The 11,421-nt window shown below is 43.9% G+C and overlaps 1 long non-coding RNA gene across 1 annotated transcript in view; it reads left to right on the top strand.

Annotated features, from left to right (window-relative positions):
* Positions 1-9,805, top strand: part of LOC109323957 — a 24,492-nt gene extending 14,687 nt beyond the window's left edge. Inside the window, exon 3 of the long non-coding RNA XR_002104799.1 lies at positions 9,699-9,805. This is a non-coding gene — a long non-coding RNA (uncharacterized LOC109323957). The remainder of the gene's footprint in view (positions 1-9,698) is intronic.
* Positions 9,806-11,421: the final 1,616 nt, after the last annotated feature.

Consider the following 11,421-nt stretch of genomic DNA (forward strand, 5'->3'; position numbering starts at 1 on the left):
CTTGCCGGGGTCGTTTGACCCCAGTACGCTTTCCTGCCATGGCAGGGGGTCGGACTAGATGATCTACTCAGGTCTCTTCTGACCCTAGAAACTATGAAAGTCTTCTCCCCAGATGACATAAGCTATATTAGCAGTAGGACTCTTTTGCTGGGGTATGTTGCAATCTACCTAAGGGTTTTCAAACTGCCATGCATACTGGTGTCATTTAGGGGTGTACTCTTAGCTAGTATAGCTATACTGGCAATGTCTTATAGTAGACCTAGCTTTAGAATAGCAAGTAGCATCAGATGGTAACTTGGTTTAGTTATTTCATGGCATGTTAACAGGGAGACATTATCACCAAAAGGGGACAGAAGTGCTCAGCTAAACTTCATTTTTAGACTGTAAGTAGCAGGGTATACAGTCATTTCAAGTTGCAGCAAGGGAGGTTTAAGTTGGATATTAGGAAAAACGTTCTCACTAGGAGAGTGGTGAAGCACTGGGATGGGTTATTGAGAGTGGTGGTGGAATCTCCATCCTTGGTGGTTTTTAAGGCCCAGCTCAGCAAAGCCCTGGCTGCAATGATCTAGTTGGAGGTGGTCCTGCTTTGAGCAGGGGTTGGACTAGATGACCTCGTGAGGTCCCTTCCAACCCTTATTTTCTATGACTCTGTGATTTCCAGAAGGAAGAAATTTCTTTAGGTAAAATAAGCTTGGATTCCAAGTTCAGGTCTTTGTGACAGGAATTATGGTCTGCATAAAGGGAGGATACATGTCTGTCCCATTCTGTCTGTGCAAATCAGACACACATTCACACACAGCTGCATAAGTCCTCCATGGTGTGAATACCTCAGACCTTGTCTTGTCCTTGTGACCATGACCTCCTGTAATAGCTTTGGTAATGAATGCCAGGGATACAAGGTGGAGGGAGACTTGTGAGCTTGGAGATCGATCTTCCACGGGAAGTGGAACTGAACTGTGAAAATCACTTCCCCCAAGGCAATGGCAACCTGAGATCACCTAATTGAGTTCTCTTGTCATGCGCTGGGATCCCTAATAGTAGTTTGTAATTGTGTGCAATGTGCTCAGAAAATATTATTAAGGGGTTTTTAAGTAGACACACAGTTACATATGGGTTTTTTACTTGTAGGGGTTTTTTTATTCACTCTTCCAACTCCGGTTACCTAGTGCTGTTCCTGATCAAAGTGAGGGCTGCCTGTTAGTAACACTGTGGGGCTGTTCATACCCAAACTCTGTTTCCAGTACAGACGCACAGAATTTGGTCCTTTTGAATTGCTTCCTGATGCATCACAAATCCTGGATGTGTGAGCTGATCCATAAAGGCCCAGTCCAGTTCTTTTTGGAGCTACATGAGGCTGAGTTAGAAGCTGTAGCAGGAGCAAGGCAGGAAGGTGAACTCAACAGTTTTGCAACTGATGGAGTAGCCCTGAATTTTCTTGTTCCGTGTCCCTGCCCCACACCTGGTTACCTTTTCTACTGATACCCTGTAACAGTGTGGCCCTCACCCCAGCTTCTGAAATGCTAATGTAGGCAGCCCTGTGTTTGTACAGAGCCTATGTTAATAGAGCCTTATGGCTGATCAGAACCTTTGGATGCTCATATAATACAAATATTTCATTATCAGAACTGCAATGTAAGGATAATGTTTGTTTTCACGTATAACATTTCTGAGTGGGGGTAACTTTCCTTTATATGGGCTTCTCAACCAAACCCAAATGACAGAAATATATCTTGAGAAGATCAGATAGTGTGTTTTATAAATGGCGCAGTGTGGATAATGTGGCCCATAATAAACTGTAAATGTCAAGATAGCCTGGTTTGGCTGGGGTTTTGCAGAGCCAGAATGTATATGCCTGCTGCAGGACTTTGTATTTTGACTTTCTTTACACAAAGCAAATCTATTTTTTTAGATCTTCCATATCAAGAACTATGGGATAGGAAATGGGTTGATCATATTTAAGAATACTTATTATTTGTGCAAACTGATATGCAATGTAGATTGTGCACAGAAGTTTTGTACTGCATGAATTCAGAGCAGCCTTCACAGTAACTCTCCATCATGCATGAGGACATGTCCTGCAGAGGGCGGTATGACCACACTTTTTGTTTTAGCAGCATACTAAGCCAGGAGAAATCACTAATTCGTTGGCATCTCTACCTCCCTGCTATGACTCTGTCCAGAATAGATAAGAGAAGGCACTGCAGGGAATTACTGTAGAATTTCTGTGCGCTTCAGACTGATGCTAGGCGAAAGAAAATGGCTTCTTGGATAAATCTTGTTTACCAAATATCGGCCCCGCTGCACTCTTTCAGTGCAAAAACATACAAAAGTAGAGAAATTGCATGGAAAATTCAATTCAGTTCTCTCCCCTGGATCTGTCAAGTATATTTTAACAGCCCTTGCAACAGCAGGACACTGGTCACCGTTGTCCCACTGCTTTACTTGTGGCAGGCTAGGGTACTGTCTTGTGGTTGTGTAATAGGGTTGACTGGGTAGTGTTAGTAATAGGTTTAATATTTAGTATATGTAGTAACAGGACTTGTACTCACTCAAGAAAGCCATATCTCACTTTTTAAATTAATTTGCTGGCTAGATTTGAAGAAAAAGAAGTGTTATTAAGTAAAGCTTAATAAGCTTTAAATAAGCTTTACTGAGTGTTATTAAGTAAAATGTTATTAAGTATTGACTGTTGCAGATAGTATTGGTATTAATTCTGCACTCCTTGATATAAACAGGGGACTTGCCATAACTTCTGTGAGAACAGGTCCTATCCAAAGTCTGTTGAAATCAGTGGAAGTCTTTATACTATGTGAATGTGTTACCCAATGTTGGCCATAGAACAAAGATCTTGGATGTGGACAAACAAAATAGTTATACTGAATTAAAGAAGAGAAGGGAAGGGTTACCTTTTATGAACGCACAGCAGCTGAACTGTTGCAACTGTTTTGTATGTCCTCGCTGCCTGTTTCAGTGGAAGCTAAACTGGGTAGTTGATGCAGGTAGGAAACAATAGCTAAATGTATGTATTTATTAGAGTTATATGCCACCCTCCACCAAAAAGGGCCTAGGATGGCTTACAAAGATAAATTAAAACATAAAATAGCAAATAATAATAATAATAATTTCCCAAGCTCCAGAACTTAGGACTGCCCAAAGAAAAAGGTCCTAAAGCACTTCCAGAAGATGTCTAAGCTTAGGTTACGGCGGGCCTTAAAGGTGAAGGAGTTGCAACATTGAGGAGCAGGTACTGGGAGTAACCTTCCACATGTTTTCACTGAACCATCCTGGTGCACAGATGGTACTTGCAGGGGGTTGCTCTCAGTTGATCTTAAGGATGGAGATGGAACATAAGGGAGGGGGCAGTACTATTGCATAATTTTTGCTTATTGTGGGAGAGAGCGGATACAAAACAGTTTCAAAGGGTTCAGACTGATACATGGTAAGTCTGCCACCCTCCTTCCCTACTAACAGAGATCTTACTTGTATTCAAAATGGTAGAGGTGTGTTTCTGCAGATGTTGGATCCAAATTCTATCTTATGATAAAGAGGTAAAGGTATCCAGTAAAGAAAAAGAAGAAAAAAACCCAGTATGAAACCATGTTCACATTTGCTTTGTTGCAATGGATTCTCTTTGTTGCCTTCTGGTTTTAAGCCATTGGGCTACATTCACTTCCTGTCTCAAAACCTTGACTACAGCCATGCAAAACTGAAAACATGCCTTTAAAAATGAAGTTGAACCTCTGATGCAGTCTCTTGATTTTAGTAGCTTGGCTTTAAAAAAACCCCCTAATATTGTGGAATCTGGGTTTTGCATTAATATTTCAGGTCTGATTTTTTTGATTTCTCATTGCCTTCACATACATATTCTTATCATTGCATGTCATAACTGAAATGTCTAATGTTCTTATTGGTTCATTAACATCCCATTATGTTACAAAACTCAAAACAAGAGCAGACTTTCCAAGCTGTTCCTGCCAGATTCACTATTAATTTTTAACTAGGGTGACCATTCATCCTGGGCAAGCTGGGACAGTCCCAGCTTCTGTAGTCGGGTCTCAGCCAGTCAGTCAAAAGTCCTGGAGCAGTCTGGTGGTGGAGCGGCATGATGTGCCAGGCAGAGGAGCAGGCAGGCTCTGCTGGTGCCAGGTGGGAGCCAGGTGGGTGGACTGGAGCAGGGGTGGCACCTGCTTTAGTGCACCATGCCTACTTGGTGTGCCATGCCATGCTGCATCCTTGCTGGACTCCACTCTGGGACTTTTGACCAACCAGCCAGGACTGAACTAAGGAAGCCAAGACTATTCTGGTTTGCCCGTGATGTATGGTCACTTTGTTTTTAAATCGTGCATTATAATTTGCAGGATATCAGTGATGAACAGCTTGTATGTGCTAATAGCCTTAATTTTGATACTGAATCATACAATGGGAAATTTTTAAGGTCGAATATTTAAGGAATTGCCATCACCTGAAAACTAACTCTCTCTCTCTCTTAAAACTAGCAGAGAAAAAAGAAAGTCCATTCTGAAGAGTCTCTTTTTTGAGACTTCCTGACAGCAACAAATTGTGTGAAAGACTGAAGCAAAAATACTGGGGGCTGTACTGTTTGTTTGCTGTGCTCCTGTCAGTAAGCATCTCGCATGCCCTTTAAGTACGTGGGCCTTGATCCAAAGCCCATTTGCAATCCAAGGAAAGACTCTCAGCAGTATCAATTGGCAGTGAATCAGGCTGATAATGGGGCAATGTAGACATTCCAGTGGCAATGATGTATTGTTTCCATAACAGTTTAAAGCTACAAAGAGATGAGGGATGTCAGTATTCAACCTTTATTGGACTGGCACAACCTTTTTATTCCTTTAATTGTCTTATGTTCCCTGAAACCAATTTATTTAATGGGTACAGAGCTGTATTGTCATTTAGCGACACAAAAGGGCAGGGGGGGAGAGATAAAATAATTCTTGGGTAATTCTGAAAATTATTAAAACTGTATTAAAAAATATTAAGGCTGCTAAGCAACAGTAAAATATACTGTGGGGAAGAAGAAGGAGCATCACCCCAGTTGCTGGATTAGGGGAACCCCTGTGCTGTTTCCTGCTTTATAGACCTCCTGGGTGACCTTCAGTACACCACTTAGGGCCTTGAAGGTGTTTAGATACCTTGACATGCAGATGGGCACTATGGCATTTTAAAATCTCCATCTTTAGGTGCCAACATATGTTTGCAAAATCTACTTAATGCAAGGCAGCACTGTGTGGAGATGCACGTATTGACCTAGCTCAGGGCATCTCTGTGCTACTGTCTTGTGCCTTATGAATGTACTTGCAGTCTTGCTGAGCTTTGTTTCCTCATCTGTAAAATAGGAAAAATAGCTCTTCCCTTCTTCATAGGAAGGTTCTGAGGATAAATATGTGAAAGAGAGGAATATCACAATCCTAACACCTTGTTGAAAAGCAGTCAGGCACTCGAAAGCAGGAGAATGAATAATTAAAATGCTAAATCTTATCTTGCCCATATACTCTATTATTCTGATTATAAGTCCACCTCTTTTTCTCTAAAAGAACCATAAAATTTGCACTTGACTTATATGGGGTCAATTTACAATTGGGCCTCCTAAAGTCTTAACTTTTGTGCTGTAGTATTTTTGTGCATGCTCTAAGAATGCAAGTCTGATTTTTTTCAGGGACGGTTTTACTTGAGTATTTTAAGAGTATGTACCATATTTGCTAGAATCCAAGACAGTTGCCTCCCCCCCATTTAATATGGAGATGGGGGGGAACCTCATCTTGGATTCGAGTATGTCCCAGGGCAGGCGCCGGCTGTGGCTACGGCTGTGGCTGTGGCTGTAGCTCTGGCTCCGGCTCAAGCTCCTGCTCTGGCACCAACTCTGTTTCCGGTCCAGTGGAGACCACATGGTTTGGGATTTGGGGGTACAAGGGAGACTGCACAGCAGCCAGCAGGGGTGACTGGTGCCTCCTGAGTCTGGGGGGACACAGTTTGTGGGCTGGCCCAGGGGCAGGCCAAAAGCCCCATATCCACTCTTATACTTCTGTGCTACGACTAAGTGCCCCCCCCCCCACACACACAAGCACTGCCAGCCCACGTGGCAAAAAAAATGCCTCGTCCTGAGCAGTGCTGAGTCGGGGGCCAATCTTGTGGGGGGTGCCCCCTTGTATCTCCTCTACCAGTCACCTGTGGCAGCAGGGGAGGTGCTTTAGCTCTGGACCTGACCTCAACCTGGGATTGGGTTGGGACTGAAGCTGCTGCCAGCAGTGCTCCGTAGCCTGCGCCAGAACCCCTGTGTGCTCCATCCCCAGAGCCAGAGCCACTGCATAGGATAGCAAGCAGGTGGGTGGGGGGAGGCAGGAGAGGACAAGGAGGCTCCTGTGGGGAGTCATATTAAGACAACTTCCCAATAATTAGATTCGATACATGGAAAGTTATTAATTGCCTATAATTTTCCATAGATAGAATGTAATTATTGGAGGGTCATCGTAAATTCAAAATTGTCTTTGTTTCAGGTCAGGACCCTTTGGGTCCTTTCTTGGTATTTAAATCTCTGGGGGGATTGTGTAAGGGCAATACATTCCTTTTTTTCCTTGCAAATGAAGCAGATTTTGTATGTGTGTATTAGATGTGTTGATTAGCTTTAGATAAAAATCTGTACAATACATAATTTTACTATGCATCTACATTATCATGTACTTTTTCTGTTAAGCTAAAACACCTGATGTTATTCTCAAGAAACAGCAGTTTTAAGTGCTTGACAAAAATATCTGGTAAATGATTGCCTGAGCTGCTACAATGAGTTCACCCACGATTTTAAAGTGTTTTTGATCAGTCTTTGTGCTGGTACTTGCTTACATTAAAGACTTTATGGGAATGACTTAGTTGTATTTCATGTTATCCATATCCTCCATATAAATGACTCCCATATCTTGACCTTTAACAAAGGCAACCTTAACAAAATAAGAGATTCCATATTGAAAAGCTACATTTGGTCTGTTACCAAGCCTCTTTTTAAGGCTACTTTGAAAATAACCTATGATACCACCTAGTTAGAAACCCATTCAGGGAAGTGCAGAGGAAATGGTTTGATAATTGAAAATGCAAAATGGCTATTGTCTTATCATGCTGACTGAAGAAAATCCTAATGCTCAAGAAGGTAAAGTTGAGTTGTTTGGAAAAAATGTAATGATTGCACATGCAAAATGGCAAGGAGAACTGGTTTTGAAATAGATGTTAATGCATGATCACACACGGCTTTACTGTAGCAATAGGTCAACAGCCCAGGCGGGTGCCTGGGGCATAGGGAAGGAGGAGAACTGATTATTTATTTCACTCTTGCTTCAGGATTCAGTGGTATTTGCAATAGCAAGAAAACAGGGTGACACAATGAATACAATTGCCGTGAATTATATAAGGCACCGAGGACAATGGATAGGGCATGGAAATGGGTATCTCTAAAAGCCACTTTTGCAGAAATACAACCTTACGCACACAGAAGCTGTTGCAGAAATGGTTAAACTGGGTTTTTTTGCACGCAGTTCCCTTCTGAGCATGCATGCATTATTGTTGTAGACCAGACTTTTTACACATGTGTAGATTAGTGAGTAACAAGAGGAGCTTCTAACATGAATGTACCCCCAAAGAATAAATGCAGATTCAGTTATGCATCAGGCGCAGGTATGATCCACCAGTACAGGCCCGTACACTGGCAGATTTGACCTCTGCATCCACTTTTCAGTAGATTCAGAGAAAATTATGGTTCAAAGGGACCTCAGGAGGTCATCCAGTCCAACCCCCTGCTCAAAGCAGACCCATCCCCAGCTACATCATCCCAGCATCTATTTCTGATAGACAGATTGCAGACAGCAGTCTGCAGACTGGGGGGGCAGAGTGCATAGCATGATGCTATTTCTGCCATCTTTCTCCTTACTCCCAGGTTTCACTCAGATGTTCCCTACTGTGTTTTCATTAAAAGTTTTCTTGGTTCCTGCGTTGTGTCTTTTCCTTGTTTGCTTGTACTTATTCTTATTCACTTGTCCCAGCCTCTTGTGTTCTGTTGGCTGCATGTTGGTTCCTCGCTGGTTTCTAACTGAGCTTTGGGTTTTCTGCTCTCCATCTCTACTTCATGATTTCTCATTCTGAAATTGGTAAGAATCTGCCCTGACTTTATTCCTTTTCTTACCGTCCTGTGGTAGTCTACTAAAGTGATTCTGTGCAGGTTCCTGTTGCAATCTACATTACTGTGGCTTTAAAAAGAATGTTTTTTTCCCATTGGCTGATTAAATTGGCAATTTAGATATCAATCTAGCCTCCTGAATGGTTGTCTGCATACATCCCTGGTACTCTCAAGGCTGCTTGTGAAAAGTGTAGCCCTGCCCACTTGTGCTTGCTTGCCATGGGAAAACCTCTCCAGGGACATCCACTACTGCCCAGTGTGGACAGAGAGAGACCTTGAGGACTCAGAGCTGCATTTTTCAGATGGAGGACATGAGTTTGTTAGTGTGTCATGTACCCAGTGACAGATCCAAGGGGGGTACAGTGGTGCAGTTGCACTCCCCTGTGATTCCTGGACCACCCAAGTTTAAAACAAAGTGCCTTGCAGTAGCTGCAGCATTTCTATTCAGGCAGCAGTGACCAAGTCACTTGGTCTCATGATTCATTATCATCTCATTCCTTCTAAACTCTTCATTCCATAGGTGTTAACAACCCTCTGTCCTTTTTAATTGTTTGTAATGGTTCTGCTAATCAAGCTAGCTTTTCTTTTGTAATTCTTCTGGTTGTTAGCTGCTCCTGGTAATGTAGCTCTTATTTCACAGCCCTGAAGATTGTTTTTAACTCTAGCTAGAAGTGTTAACTCTGGTGAAAATTAACTCAGGGGTGGAAATAACTTTCAGTGAAGCATTGGAAGTACTGTCTAGATGCTCAAGAACCATAAATTGTTTTAAGAATCTGAAAAAGAGATGTACATTTAATTCTAAAGACTACAGGACTAATGAAACAACATCTTTTAATTTATTTTTGCCTAGTTTGTTCTAGTTTGTTGTGTTTGTATATGTAATAGATGATATAGCAAACTAATGCACATTTTTAGTTTTTCTTTTGCTTTAGTCTTAAACTGAATAATAGATGTTGTAGCATATTATTAGTAAAGCTTGGATTTTTTTGTTTACCTGGAGAAAAATGTGTGTTGTATTATATGTGATGATGCACCATGCTATCTGTACCTCCCTCTTCAAAATCCTAGATCCACACATGCATATGTCCTTATGGTTTGGTGATCAGTTACTGTAATCTCTCCAGCAACCTGAGGACTTGTTTGCACTAGTGGCTTCTGGCACTGAGGGGCATGAACACACCCCAGCTAGGCCTACTTACGTGCGTCAAACCCAGAAGTTTGCCAGCAAAGCTGCTCTGGACTCATCCCCAGCAGATAAACTCAGGTACTTTGGAGACGGAGGTCTTGAGAGTGGGTGCAGAAGGATGAGCATGACGTATCCTCATTGGCATTCTTCCAGGTTTGGAGCTTGCCTGTGGATGGGCAGGTTATGAAGGGGTGTGCCCTGATGCCTCTTGTGATGTAGACAAGCCCTAGGAGATATGGCAGAGTTGTTCATTTCTTCTTCCTTTTCCTTCATGTGTGTTTTCCCTTTCCCCTTTTTCTGCTTCCCCCACACCTACTTCTTATATCCTCTCCACAGGTTCATTTCACATTTCTGTTTTGAGAAATCCCTTGGGCTCTGCCGGCTGCTTCTGTCAAGGTAGAACCAGTGCATTTCTGTTTGATACCTTTCATTAATTATGATGAGGGAATCAGCCTGCTTTGCAGTCAGTGTTGTGGTGTTCCCTGCATTCCTACTGCAGGTATGTGCAGACATGTAGATGTACAATTATATATTGTTTCTTTTCAATACCAGCCCTTGTGCCTTGGTGGTGGAAGGGTGTTGAGCAGTTTGAGCTGTGGCTCTGTTGGAGGGGGTCATTTGTGCAGTGGGTTCTCTAGGATACCGTTTCTCAACCTGTGGGTTGTGACCCAAAAGTGGGTTGCAAGCAGGGGCAACGTGTAGGGGGTGCATGCAGGTGCATGTGTACCCTCTGAGCGTGGTGGTGCACCCCCAACAAAAAGTGTTGAGGGTCAACATTGGGGAGCTGGGGCAGGGGACGGCGGCTCCGGAGTGAGGGGCACTGGGTCGGGACTGGCCGTTCATGTTTACAAATGGGTCCTGGTTCCAAAAAAGGTTGAGAACCACAGCTCTAGGAGGTGCTTTTTCTTTTGGGGTATCTGAGTCTCTCCAGGATGGTTAGGTGGAGGCCTGTGAGTCTGCACAGCGGGGGCCCCAGTTTCCATGTCTCTATATTGACATGTTTGCTGGGGGCCTTGGCTGGCTCCTGCCCTGTTTTGGCTTTTTGTCCAGGCTAAGCTGGAGGGAGGCGGTTGTGGTGGGTTTGTTCCCTGCCAACTCTAACCCAGTGAGTGTGGTACCCAGCCTGCCCGCTAGGGCATGGAGTTATGCACACCTGCTCCTGCAGACACACACACACACACACACACACCTCTGCCATTGCGCACATGCCTACACACACACACAGAGTTTTTGCACAGAAATACAGGCATCTGCTACTCCATGCATGCATACACCCACCTGCTATTGCACACATGCCTGCACATGTAAACACCTGCTATTGCACATGCACCCACACACACACACGTGCATATGCGTACATTTCTCCACATAAACACACACACCTGCTATTACACATGCTTGCACATACACACACCTGCTATTGCATATGCACACACACACCTGCTCCTGCTAAGAAACACAGGCACCTGCTTACTACACACACACACACACACACACACACACACCTGCTACTGCACACATGCCTGCCCATGCACACACCTGCTACTGCACATGCACCTGCACACACACGTGCATGTGCACGCATTTCTGCACAGAAACACAGGCACCTGGTACTGTGCACACACACCTACACACCCCCTATTGCACACATGCCTGCACACATACACACCTGCTATTGCACATGCACCTGCACACACACATGTGCATGCATTTCTCCACATAAACACAGGCACCTGGTACTGCGTGTACACACACACACCTGCTACTACACATGCTTGCACATACACGCACCTGCTATTGCATATGCGCGCACACACACACGTGCATGTGCACAGAAACACAGGCACCTGCTTACAACACCCCCCCTACACGCCTGCTATTGCACACACGTTTGCGCGCACACACACACCTGCTATTGCACATGCACCTGCTTCTGCCGAGAAACACAAGCACCTGCTTACTATACAGCCCCTGCTATGGCACACGCGCGTGCAACCCCGCTCCCCGTGCCGCAGGGGCACGCGCACGCCTGCCCTGCCCCCTCCCCCCCGCGGGTCAC

The sequence above is a fragment of the Crocodylus porosus genome, unplaced genomic scaffold (assembly GCF_001723895.1).
Source record: "Crocodylus porosus isolate Cpor-Errol unplaced genomic scaffold, CroPor_comp1, whole genome shotgun sequence".
NCBI lineage: Eukaryota > Metazoa > Chordata > Crocodylia > Crocodylidae > Crocodylus > Crocodylus porosus.